This window comes from Phyllobates terribilis, unplaced genomic scaffold, assembly GCF_046119375.1.
Source record: "Phyllobates terribilis strain yellow unplaced genomic scaffold, ASM4611937v1 Scaffold_33__1_contigs__length_13283291, whole genome shotgun sequence".
NCBI lineage: Eukaryota > Metazoa > Chordata > Amphibia > Anura > Dendrobatidae > Phyllobates > Phyllobates terribilis.
Genome location: NW_027362793.1, coordinates 1,410,171 through 1,421,475, shown reverse-complemented (window position 1 = coordinate 1,421,475; position 11,305 = coordinate 1,410,171).

Below are 11,305 nucleotides of genomic sequence, written 5' to 3'. Positions count from 1 at the left end.
TTCCTCACAGACCGGCAGTTTGCCGGGGACACCCTTATCAACCCCGTCTAAGCACAATAGCCAGCCCTCGGTCCCTCAGATGTGGACAAGTAAAAGACCATTTCCTCCAAGCCATGAGAAAGCTAAGAGGTTGAATTTCACCATCTGCAAGCTCATGGCTACAGAAATGCTGCCTTTCCGCCTGGTGGACACAGAGGATTTTCGAGACCTTATGTCCGTCGCAGTGCCCCAGTACCAGATGCCCAGTCGGCACTACTTCTCAAAGAAAGGTGTGCCTGCGCTCCACCAGCATGTCGCACACAACATCACCGCTTCTTTGAGAAACTCTGTGTGTGACAGGGTGCATTTCACCACAGACACTTGGACGAGTAGGCATGGACAGGGGCGTTACATGTCGCTGACTGGGCACTGGGTAACTATGGTGACAGCAGGACAAGGGGCTGCTGTCCAAGTCTTGCCGTCCCCACGAGTTGTGCGTCAATCCTCTTTATGTCAAAGTTCCTCCACTGCTTCTGCCTCCTCAACCTCCTCTCGGTCTTCCACCTGCACCCAAAGCCTGTCTGGTCATGCCACAAGCTTTCTAACTGCGCAGAAGGGATCCTGCACACCTCCTTACTATGCTGGCAGTAGGGCTCAACGTCATCAGGCGGTTTTTACTTTGAAATGTCTGGGAAATGTGAGTCACACAGCTGAGGAGTTGTGGTCAGCTCTGGAGAACCAATTTCATAAATGGTTGTCTCCACTGGACCTGAAACCAGGGAAGGCCGTGTGCGACAATGCTGCAAACCTGGGTGCGGCCCTTCGCCGGGGCAATGTCACACACGTGCCTTGTATGGCTCACGTGTTGATCCTGGTTGTCCAGCAATTTTTAGCCCACTATCCCAGACTAGATGGCCTTCTGCAGAGGACACGGTCGCTGTGTGCTCACTTCCGCCGTTCGCATCCCGCAGCTCAGCGACTTACATCTCTACAGAAGTCGTTGGGCCTGCCACTTCACCGGCTAAAATGCGATGTGCCTACCCGGTGGAATTCAACTCTGCACATTTTACAGCGACTGTGGCAGCACCGACAAGCCCTGGTGCAATACGTTCTGACGTATAGCCTGGGCCAACGAGATTCAGAGGTGGGGCAAATCACGCTGGAGGAGTGGTCTCAGATCAGGGACCTATGCACCCTTCTGCACAGTTTTGAAATGGCGACGAAGATGTTTAGTGCTGACGATGGAATTATCAGCATGACTATTCCGGTGATTTACATGCTGGAGCACATGTTAAACAGAATTCGGAGTCAGGTGGTGGCACAAGAGGAGGTGGAGGAAGTAGAGGAGGAGGAGTTGTATCGGAAGGGCTAACATCTGCAAGGTCCAGACGGTCGGCAGCACCAAGGCGGCAGGCATGTGAGGGTGGGGGAGATGGTTTTACCAGGGCGCATGGTAGCAGCCAAACTAGTGAGGAAGGTGCAGGAGCCCAGGAAGAAGTGGAGGACGAACTGATGGAAGACTCATCAGATGAGGGAGACCTTGATCACATTTCTGTTGTGCGAGGTTGGGGGGAGAGGACAGAGGAAGGAAGCATGATTGTTACCTCGCCACCAACACAACAGGGACTTGGTGCTCCTGGATGCGCAACACACATGAGTGCCTTCTTGCTGCACTACCTGCAACATGACCCTCGAATTGTGAGAATTAGAAATAATCCTGACTACTGGGTTGCCACACTGTTAGATCCCCAATACAAAAGTAAATTTGCAGAAATTATTCCTGCCATAGAAAGGGATGCACGCATGCAGGAGTATCAGCAGAGACTGTTGCAGAATCTTACATGTGCTTTTCCACAAAATACCAGTGGTGCACGTAGTGAATCTCACAGTTCCAACTTGCCAACCGTGGGACCGTCAAGTGTTCAGCACTCAAACCGTAACAGAACCACAGTATCTGCTGGTAACATCAATTTTGCGGAATCATTTCACCACTTTTTTAGCCCATCCTTTGCAAGGCCACAGGAGACAAGAAGTCTGACACATAGTCAACGCCTAGAGACGATGGTACAGGAGTATCTCCAAGTAAACATTGAAGCCACGACTGTGTCACTGGACCCTTGCTCTTTTTGGGCTTCCAATCTGGATAAATGGCCGGAGCTAGCCACTTACGCCTTGGAGATCTTGTCATGCCCCGCAGCCAGCGTTCTGTCTGAACGTGTGTTCAGCGCTGCTGGTGGTGTGCTGACAGATAAGCGCACGTGGCTCTCCACTGATAATGTAGACAGACTCACGTTCATAAAGATGAACAAATCATGGATCCGAAACGACTTTTCTACCCCTGTGTCATCCTGGGGAGAGTAAAAGCTTGATGATTGTTTAAAATCACCCTACCAACCGTTTTAAGCTTTCAAATTACTAATCATGTTTATCTGTATCTTGACTGGAAAATAATTTGGGCTTTGTAGCAGTGTGCAGCACTGATCCTATTAGGCCATCTATAATAAGCTCCACCAGATTTAAAATTAAAAATAATTTTTAGCTGCATCTAGCACGGAAAATAATTTTGGGGCTCCGAGATGCGCAAGACACATAAGTGCCTTCTTGCTGCACTACCTGCAGCATGACCCTCATATTGTCAGAATTCGAAGTAATCATGACTACTGGGTTGCCACACTCTTAGATCCCCCAAACTTTTCGATCAACCTTTTCATTTTAATAAAGACCAAAAAAATGGTCATTTTTGAAATTATAAGCATTAGCAGGTTGTTAGAAACTGAAATCAAACAGTTTTCAACTCAAAACTTTATTCTAGGTGATGTTACATTTTCACATAGGACCCCTTGTTTGAAAGGAGCTTCTGAACTCTCTCGTCCATTGAATTTGTCAGGTTTTGGATGGTTTCTGCTTCAATTGTTTTGCATGAGGACAGAATACCCTCCCAGAGCTGTTGCTTAGATGTGAACTGCCTCCCGCCATCATAGACACTCCTTTTAATGATGCTCCAAAGGTTCTGAATGGGGTAGAGGTCAGGGGAGCATGGGGGTCACACCATAAGTTTGTCCCTTTTTATGCCCATATCAGCCAGAGATGCAGATGTTTTATGTGCAGCATGAGATGGTGCATTATCATGCAGAAAAATGATCTTGCTGTGAAATACACGGTTCTTCATCTTGAACCATGGCAGGAAGTGCTGTTTGAGAAAATCCACATACATTAAGGAGTTCATCTTTAGCGCCTTCAGGGATCCTAAAGGGGCCGACAATCTCTCTCCCCATGACTCCAGCCCAAAACATTACTCCACCTCCTCCTTGTTGGCGCTGTAGCCATGTTTGCGTGGGGTGTCCATCAACCAGCCATCCTCCACTCCATCCATCTGGACCATCGAGCGCTGCACGGCACTCATCCGTGAACAAAACAGTTTTGAAATCAGTCTTCATGTAATGTTTGGCCCACTGGAGCCGTTTCTGCTTGTGTGAAGTGGATAGAGGAGGTCGACAGGATGGCGTATGCACAGTTGCAAACCTCTGAAGGACCCTGCATCTTGTTGTTCGGGGGACGTTGGAGGCACCAGCAGCTTCAAAAACTTGTCTGCTGCTATGACAAGGCTTTCTTGCCGCTGCTCTTTTAACCTGACGTAATTGCCTGTAGGAAAGAGTCCTCAATTTGCCCTTATCAGCACGCACACGTGTGTACTGTGAATCAGCTACATACTTCTTGATTGCCAAGACACTTCATCCTGATCATCGCACAATGTTGATTGTAGTCATGCCTTGACCTAAACACTCCACAATTTGTTGCTTCTCAGCAGCCGACACATCCTTTTTCTTTCCCATTTTGGCAGAAAATGTAGGCTGCTTTATAATGTGAGATATCCTTCTTAAGTAGTCTTGCCTTTCATTGGACACACCTGCCAAACTAATTAGCACAGGTGTCTGCAATTGCTTACAGTGATATAAAGAGCCCTGACACACATCACCATCAATGAGTTTAACTGACAAACAAACAAATTCTTCCCTTATCACTCCTAAACACTTTTTGCATAATAATTTGGAACGCAGTGTACATGTGCTTTTCCACAAAACACCAGTGGTTCACGTAGTGAATCTTACAGTTCTAACTTGCCAACCGTGGTCTGTATGTAATTGTTCAATAAAGGGCCCAAAATTAAGATAACATAGATGGGAGAGGTCTCTATGAATAGGAATTCCTAAGTATTTGATACCCTGTGAGGGCCAGGCAAAGGGAAAGTTGGACTGGATGGAATCCTATATGGATTTGGGGAGGGAGACATCGAGGGCCACAGACTTCGCTGCATTGATTTTAAAATTTTACCATGTAACAAAGTGATCTATTTCAGCCATAACAGCAGGGATGGATATATGTGATTGAGTGATATATACTAGGACATCATCAGCAAATAGAGAGCACTTGTACTCGGTGCCTCCCACCTCAATCCACCTAATATTGGGGTTATGGCGAATTGATGAGAGCAGGTGCTCCGTCACTAGGATGTATAAGAGAGGGGACAGAGGACATCCCTGCCTTGTCCCATTGGTGATTGTGAAAGGTGATGAAAATGTTCTGACGCACCCCCTGGGCCTTGGGACACCCGGAGCCGGACCCTTTTTGGTGGATGCTGGTGGTTGTAGTCTTCGTGGCGGCGACCCGGTTCCGTGGCTCAGGGCGGTCAAACCAGTGGCGGAACTATTTATGTGGTTTTGATGTTTAAATGTCCGACTACGCCACCCGTGGATTGCGGTCAGAGTGAACCGCCGCTACAGGGCAGACCGCTGAGGCTGGTGTTGTGGGTGCAGCAGAGCGTAGCATAACTCCCCACGGGAGGAGTATAGCCTCAGGGCAGTGTATGCGGAGGATGGGGGTGATGGTGCAGGGCAGCAGCAGTAACGACACGGAGTCAGTGATGCAGTCCAGGGCCTTTACTCACAGTTCTTATTATCCAGACCACGTCTGCAGGTAACGGCTGCCCACGTCGTACTGTGCTCACCAGGTGAGGGGCTCAGACAACTCCCAGATAACTTTGGAGCACTTCACAGGACCCCCTTTGTGTGTCCTTTGTCTGGCCTTTCTTACCAACACTTCTGTCCGGCTGCCTCTGGCCTCCTCTTGGTAAACTTGGCGCCAGTTTCCCTGACCCTATGTGGTGCCTTCCTAGCGGGTGTAGCGAGGGGCTGCGCCACATAAAATGTCAGAGCCTCCGGTTTCTAGCTGAGGGTCGTTTCCTGCCTCCACTAGTTCGGGGACCGGTCTCCCCCTTTGGCCTGACCCCTCCACGCAGGTGGATTCGGGCGTGCGGTGGCGACTCGCCCGTCCGCACCCCTGGGATCCCTTCATTCCTCGTTCCTGGAGCCTTCTCCGCTCCTCTTCCTTCCTTCTCCCTCTTCCAGGCCTGGGCCTCTGTTACTAGGCCCGCCTCCGGAGCAGAGCTCATGCAGAGCCCCTGCTCCCTGCCACTTCTGCTCAGACTTCTCTGCACTGAACTAAGATGGTGCCCACCTTTTATACTCCCTTCTCAATGCACCCAGGAACTGCTTCCTCCCTGCTCCTGCACTACAGGGTTCCCCTTCCTCAGTGTTCCCTCCCCCCACTCCAGCCAGGGACAGGGACTGTCGTGCCCATCTCAGGGGCATATTGGTCGCCCTGCCCCACGGCAATGTGGTGTAATGCATGCAGGTGTCGGGTCCTGATCCACACTCCATCCTTACCTGAGAGTGAGATATCACACCTCTGGGTGAGGTGCAATACGTCTGTAGCAACCGAGCCCTCAGGGTGCTACAGTTCCATTTATCTTCAGCCTAGGTGACGTATTGCAATACAGGGCCGTGATTTTGGCTATAAAAGGGTCCCCTAGACCCCTACCCCAAGCTTTTTAAGAGAATCATATATGGCGTGCCAGGAGACTCTATGGAATGCTTTCTCAGCATCCAACGAGAGTATCTAATTACAAATTTTTAACTGCATCTAGCCCAGGAAATACTTTGTGCCTAGTAGCAGTGTCTGCTAGTCAGCGGATTATCCCGGCTGTTAAGCAAGCTACACCACCTGTAGTTTAGACACTTAATTTTTTCAAAGGAAATGCTTCGGGACCATGGGATACTTAGTGAAGAGCATCAGGAGGCACCCCAAGGCATAGGGGCTGGGACTGGCAGTAGGATGCCTTGCGGTGGACAGCCGAGCTCGATCCTTATAAAAGCTTTTTAACTGCAGCAGCTTTAGTGGACGCTACTGGAGCAGGAATTACCGCGGCTGCTGGCATGAGACTTGCCCTCCAATAGATCCTTGTAAATGGATTTAAAGTGTATTCATTCAAATTAGAGAGACAATTTAAATTAAAAGCTTAGAGCTGCCTCCACCACAGGGGGGCTCGCTCGACCCACCAGCGGACAGGCACCAGTATTGGGAGAGGGGGGCTGGCCGTCAGGGTTCACTGCGGCTCTGGCACAAACCCGGCGACACGGAGGTGGCACGGGCAGGAGCGGACTGGCCGTGTCGGCTTCTCACTTTTTGGATTTTAGAAGGGCATGACATGCCTATATCTGTGTCTCCCCCTCCTTTTACTCCTCCACCTCTTTTATTTTCGCATGACTATATGTACTTGTCACTTTTCCATGTGTTAGTTATGTCTTCTGAGCAGTTTGTCAGCTTTTGGACACCTTTGAAGGTGTTTTCTATGTGTTTCTATGTGTTTTTGTTTGCCTGCCATTGGTTTTAACGGTGTTCGAAGGTGTTCGACGAACAGTTCGACGAACAGTTCGGCGAACACACGGGTGTTCGACGAACCGAACCGAACTCGAACACTACGGGGGTGGCTCAACACTAGTTAGAACCCTTCTGTTTGTTTTTTCCATCTTGTGTTTTGCGGTTACGTGACCATCTGCCTATATATTCCAGCTCCCCCCTTGTTTCTGTGCTGGACTTCAGTGTTTGACTGATTCTCTAGCCTGGTGCTTTGGTGCCTTTCTCTGTCAAGTTTGCTTGGTCCTCTGGGACCTCTAGTACGTTTTTGTCAGTTTGTCTTTTTGTGTTCTGCAACAACTTCTCTGTTTAGGAGGTGTCTCATTTTTTTCCCAGTCCTTATTTCTCTTAAGGACTCCTTCCATTATGCTATAGGTCTTCGTTCAGACTAGCCGAGGACTAAGGCGGGTCTGTTCACTAGGAACAGGCAGCCTGCTACATCGTAGGGATTCAGCTTAGTCTTACTATAGGGACAGCTTTCCCCTATCTTTCCTTAGTACTAGTTTTGAGCCACCCCCGTAGTGTTCAAGTTCGGTTCGGTTCGTCGAACACCCGTATGTTCGCCGAACTGTTCGTCGAACACCTTCGAACACCTTTAAAACCAATGTCAGTCAAACAAAAACACATAGAAACTGACAAACTGCTCAGAAGACACAACTAACACATGGAAAAGTGGAAAAGTGACAAGTACATATAGTCATGCGAAAAGAAAAGAGGTGGAGGAGTAAAAGGAGGGGGAGACACAGATATAGGCATGTCATGCCCTTCTAAAATCAAGAAACGCTGGAGTAAAAATGTAAAATCAGCCTACCAACACCCTGACGTCGTGACAAGAAAATTAAAAAAAGAAATATCTTTAGGTAGAATGGCGGTTCCATTCAGAACACTTTCCTTACAAGTCGTAGTGGTATCCCCATTGTGAGTTGTGCCAAAAACGGAACTCAGTACATTCGGACTAATCCACCATTTGTCATATCCAAGGGGCAGGTCAGTAAACGACAACATCGACGCGGAACCAAGTACAGTAGTATATACTCTACATCCTTTGACAAGGCAATCAGGCGGATCAAGAATTTGGGAAGGGTCACCCTAATGGCCAAAACAGACATTGATGCGGCGTTCCGGTTACTTACTACCTGTGCCTCTGAATAGTGTCCACCTATAGGGCTGTGTCTGGGTAGGAGCATACTATATAGATCGCTGTTTGCCCATGGGGTGCTCCAGATCCTGCTCACTATTTGAGGTGTTTAGTTGCTTCCTCGAATGGGTTGTAATGGACGTTTCTAAGGGGGCACATATTATCTATTACCTCCACAACTACTTATGCCTGGGCCCAAAAGATTCGCCACAGTGTGAATACACACGGTAGTCCACCTGTGAGAAGGAGAGAGCAGGAGGGAGAGCGGACATCACAGAGCCGAGGGGTTAGATGGAGAACGGAAGAAGGAAAGAGGGCGAGGGAGGTAAGGGAGTACAGTGGAAGGCGGACCTGAGCTCCTCCACATTCCTGCTGGGTGGGAAACATCCCTGGGAAGAAAAGCCGCTTGCGCATCCCTTCGAGGTTACGGGCGCGAGCGGGCAGGGGTACTACGCTGGAGTGCGAAGCCGACACGGCCAGTCCGTTCCTGCCCGTCCGACCTCCGTGTCGCCGGGTTTGTGCCAGAGCCGCGGTGGACCTTGACGGTCAGCCCCCCTCTCCCAATACTGGTGCCTGTCCGCTGGTGGGTCGAGCCCCCCCCGCGGTGGGGGGGAGTAATATCTGCAGAATAAAGACCATCTTCCAACCAAACTAAGATGTCTACTTCTTTTCGTGGAAAATGTGATACGATCCCATTCTTACAGACACGCCCATTGCTACAAATTCTTGATGAGGCACAAAAACAGCAGGTTCTTCAACGGATATTAAGTGCTCCTTCAAGTGGGCTCTCCTCCACCTCAACTTCAGCATCACAAATACTCCAGTCCTCAGAGGTGTCACCCCAATCGCACTTGCTTCCTCACAGCTCCCAAGTCTCCAGCTGCCCGTCTGAGTATGGGGTAACACAGATGGTTGAGTCTGCACAGCTGTTTACTCATACTATAGCCTGGGAAACGGAGGTCTGCTCCAGAGCTTCTGTTAATCCAGACGAGGAAATGATCTGCACTGATGCCCAGAATCTTTATGAGTCGGATCCAGGACCAGATAAAGAAGGTTCTGAGCATAATGTAGACCCTCATTCCCAAACTGTAACTCCTGTTGGTGGAGACAATGATGAAGGCGATGATGAGACTCAAATACATGATTGAAGCGACATCTTGACTTTTCGGTCAGGGCAGGAAGAGGTTGGCTCTGAGGACGACGAGTGTGAGAACACACAGGGTGATGATGACGATGTTGGAGATCCCACTTACTGTCAACCCACAGTCAGCCAGTCAATGAGGTCAGCAGAGGAGATGGAGGAGGATGTGACTAGTCCAGGGGATGGGGATAACTCGGTACCCGGGCCTTTTCCCTGCCTTTGGGATGTCGCGGTGGTCGGCTCCCAGGCCTATACCCTGGGGTCACTTTTTAAAAGGGTGGAAAATTGTTAATTTTATAAGAGTTCGTGACGCCACCTGTGGTATCTGGTGAGAAGCACCAGCGCTGCAGCAGTCCACTGAGGCTGGTGATAAGGCAGCTCGATGGTATAGCTCCCCACAGGTGGAGCTAGGCCTCAGAAAATCATATTCAGCGGGATTGCAGGACAGGCGAGACCCAGCTGGGTCAGAGCAAGAATGGGAACGGACACGGTAGTCACTTCAGTACCTTTTACTGGTGGAAATTCAGGCACATCCCGGAGCACTGTAGAGTGAAGGGTTCATATCAGGATCCTCCCCAATGAGCGGGTGTAGAGCCTCCTGTTTCTTGCCTCTGCGCAGTAAGTTTCTGACCTGCCAGGAGCTAGGCCTAACTTTGTCTCTGTCCTGCGCTGGCTGACCTTGTGTTAGGGCCTTGCCTTGGAGTTCACACTCCCAGTATGTGGGGCCTAAGTGTCTCCTGGCTCTGTTACGTATCAGCACCTTAGCGATCCTGGGACTTGTAGTTCTCCAGGGATTCCGGTTATGCCTTACTGGGTCATAGAGATCCCGGTAAGCTCAGATCTGGTGTCCGGGGTGAGCTGGTTAAGCTCCTCTGCCCCCTATGTACTAACTCTCCACTCGCCTTTGGCCTACTCGGGCCCTCACTAGGCTATACACACTAACGGCAGCTTGCCGCGCCTCACCGATCTTATGGCGCCGGCACACCTTAAGCTTTACCTGGGCTCCCTGAATCTAGGTAGCAGGAGCCTCGTGCTCCACTGATGAACTATTAACTGAGTTCTCTAGACTAGATTGAGCTCCACTGCATACTGACCTCTCTTAGGCTTCTCTACTGCAGGAACTCTTCAGAGGAACTGAACTGCCTAGCTCCACCTTCCCTATTTATATCCCTAACGGGCTCCATCTGCTGGTCTGAGGTGGAAGGTGGAGATATGTGAATGTTTTTGGGGGCCTCTTGTGGAGGATTCCATCAATGCACTCTTCTAGGATCTGTGATACCAAGCGCAGTGGGGCGTCACAGATGCTATTGACGACGAGGTTAGGTTGCGCCTTCCATGACAGAGACGGAGTACTGGAAGCACATCAGCAACTGCATCAACAACTACAACTCTGCTTCTGACCACAAGTCGTGGTGGCTCTTCAGGTTGCATGGGCTCTAAGCCTTGCATAGCCTGGGCTTCTTTATCAGATCGATAAGGATGACCCAACTTGTGTTATCTGTAATACTCGTCACCAAAAGCAATGTAGAGGCCAAAAAATCCATAGTTTGAGTACTTCATGCATGAATCGTCACATGGATATGAAGCATAAGTTGCAGTGGGAAGCTCACTGTGCTACAATGCGGCCTAGCGGGCTGGGCCAACCACCGTCTGCCCCATCTTGTGCATCCGCGGCCTCTTCATCCTCTGTGACTGGGGGGGACAGCAGTCACACATGTTTTTGGACGCAGACCTGCCAGCTCTTTACGCGCAACAGCCAGTGTGATTGGTAGGTCATCATTTCATTTGGAAGTGGAAACACCAGCTGGTGTTGAGCCCTCTCCGACATCGAGAGCACCACCTTTGGATCAAGGCAACCTAACTTTTCCGCATGCATCTTCCTCACAAACCGGCAGTTTGCCGGTAACATGATATTCAATCCCGTATAAGCAAAACAGCCAGCCCTCGGTCCCTCAGATGTGGACAAGTAAAAGACCATTTCCTCCTAGCCATGACAAAGCTAAGAGGTTGAATTTCACCATCTGCAAGCTGTTGGCTACAGATATGCTGCCTTTCCGCCACGAGACCTTCTGTTCGTCGCAGTGCCCCAGTACCAGATGCCCAGTCGGCACTACTTCTCAAAGAAAGGTGTGCCTGCGCTCATCCAGCATGTCGCACACAACATCACCGCTTCTTTGAGAAACTCTGTGTGTGACAGGGTGCATTTCACCACAGACACTTGGACGAGTAGGCATGGACAGGGGTGTTACATGTCGCTGACTGGGCACTGGGTAACTATGGTGACAGCAGGACAA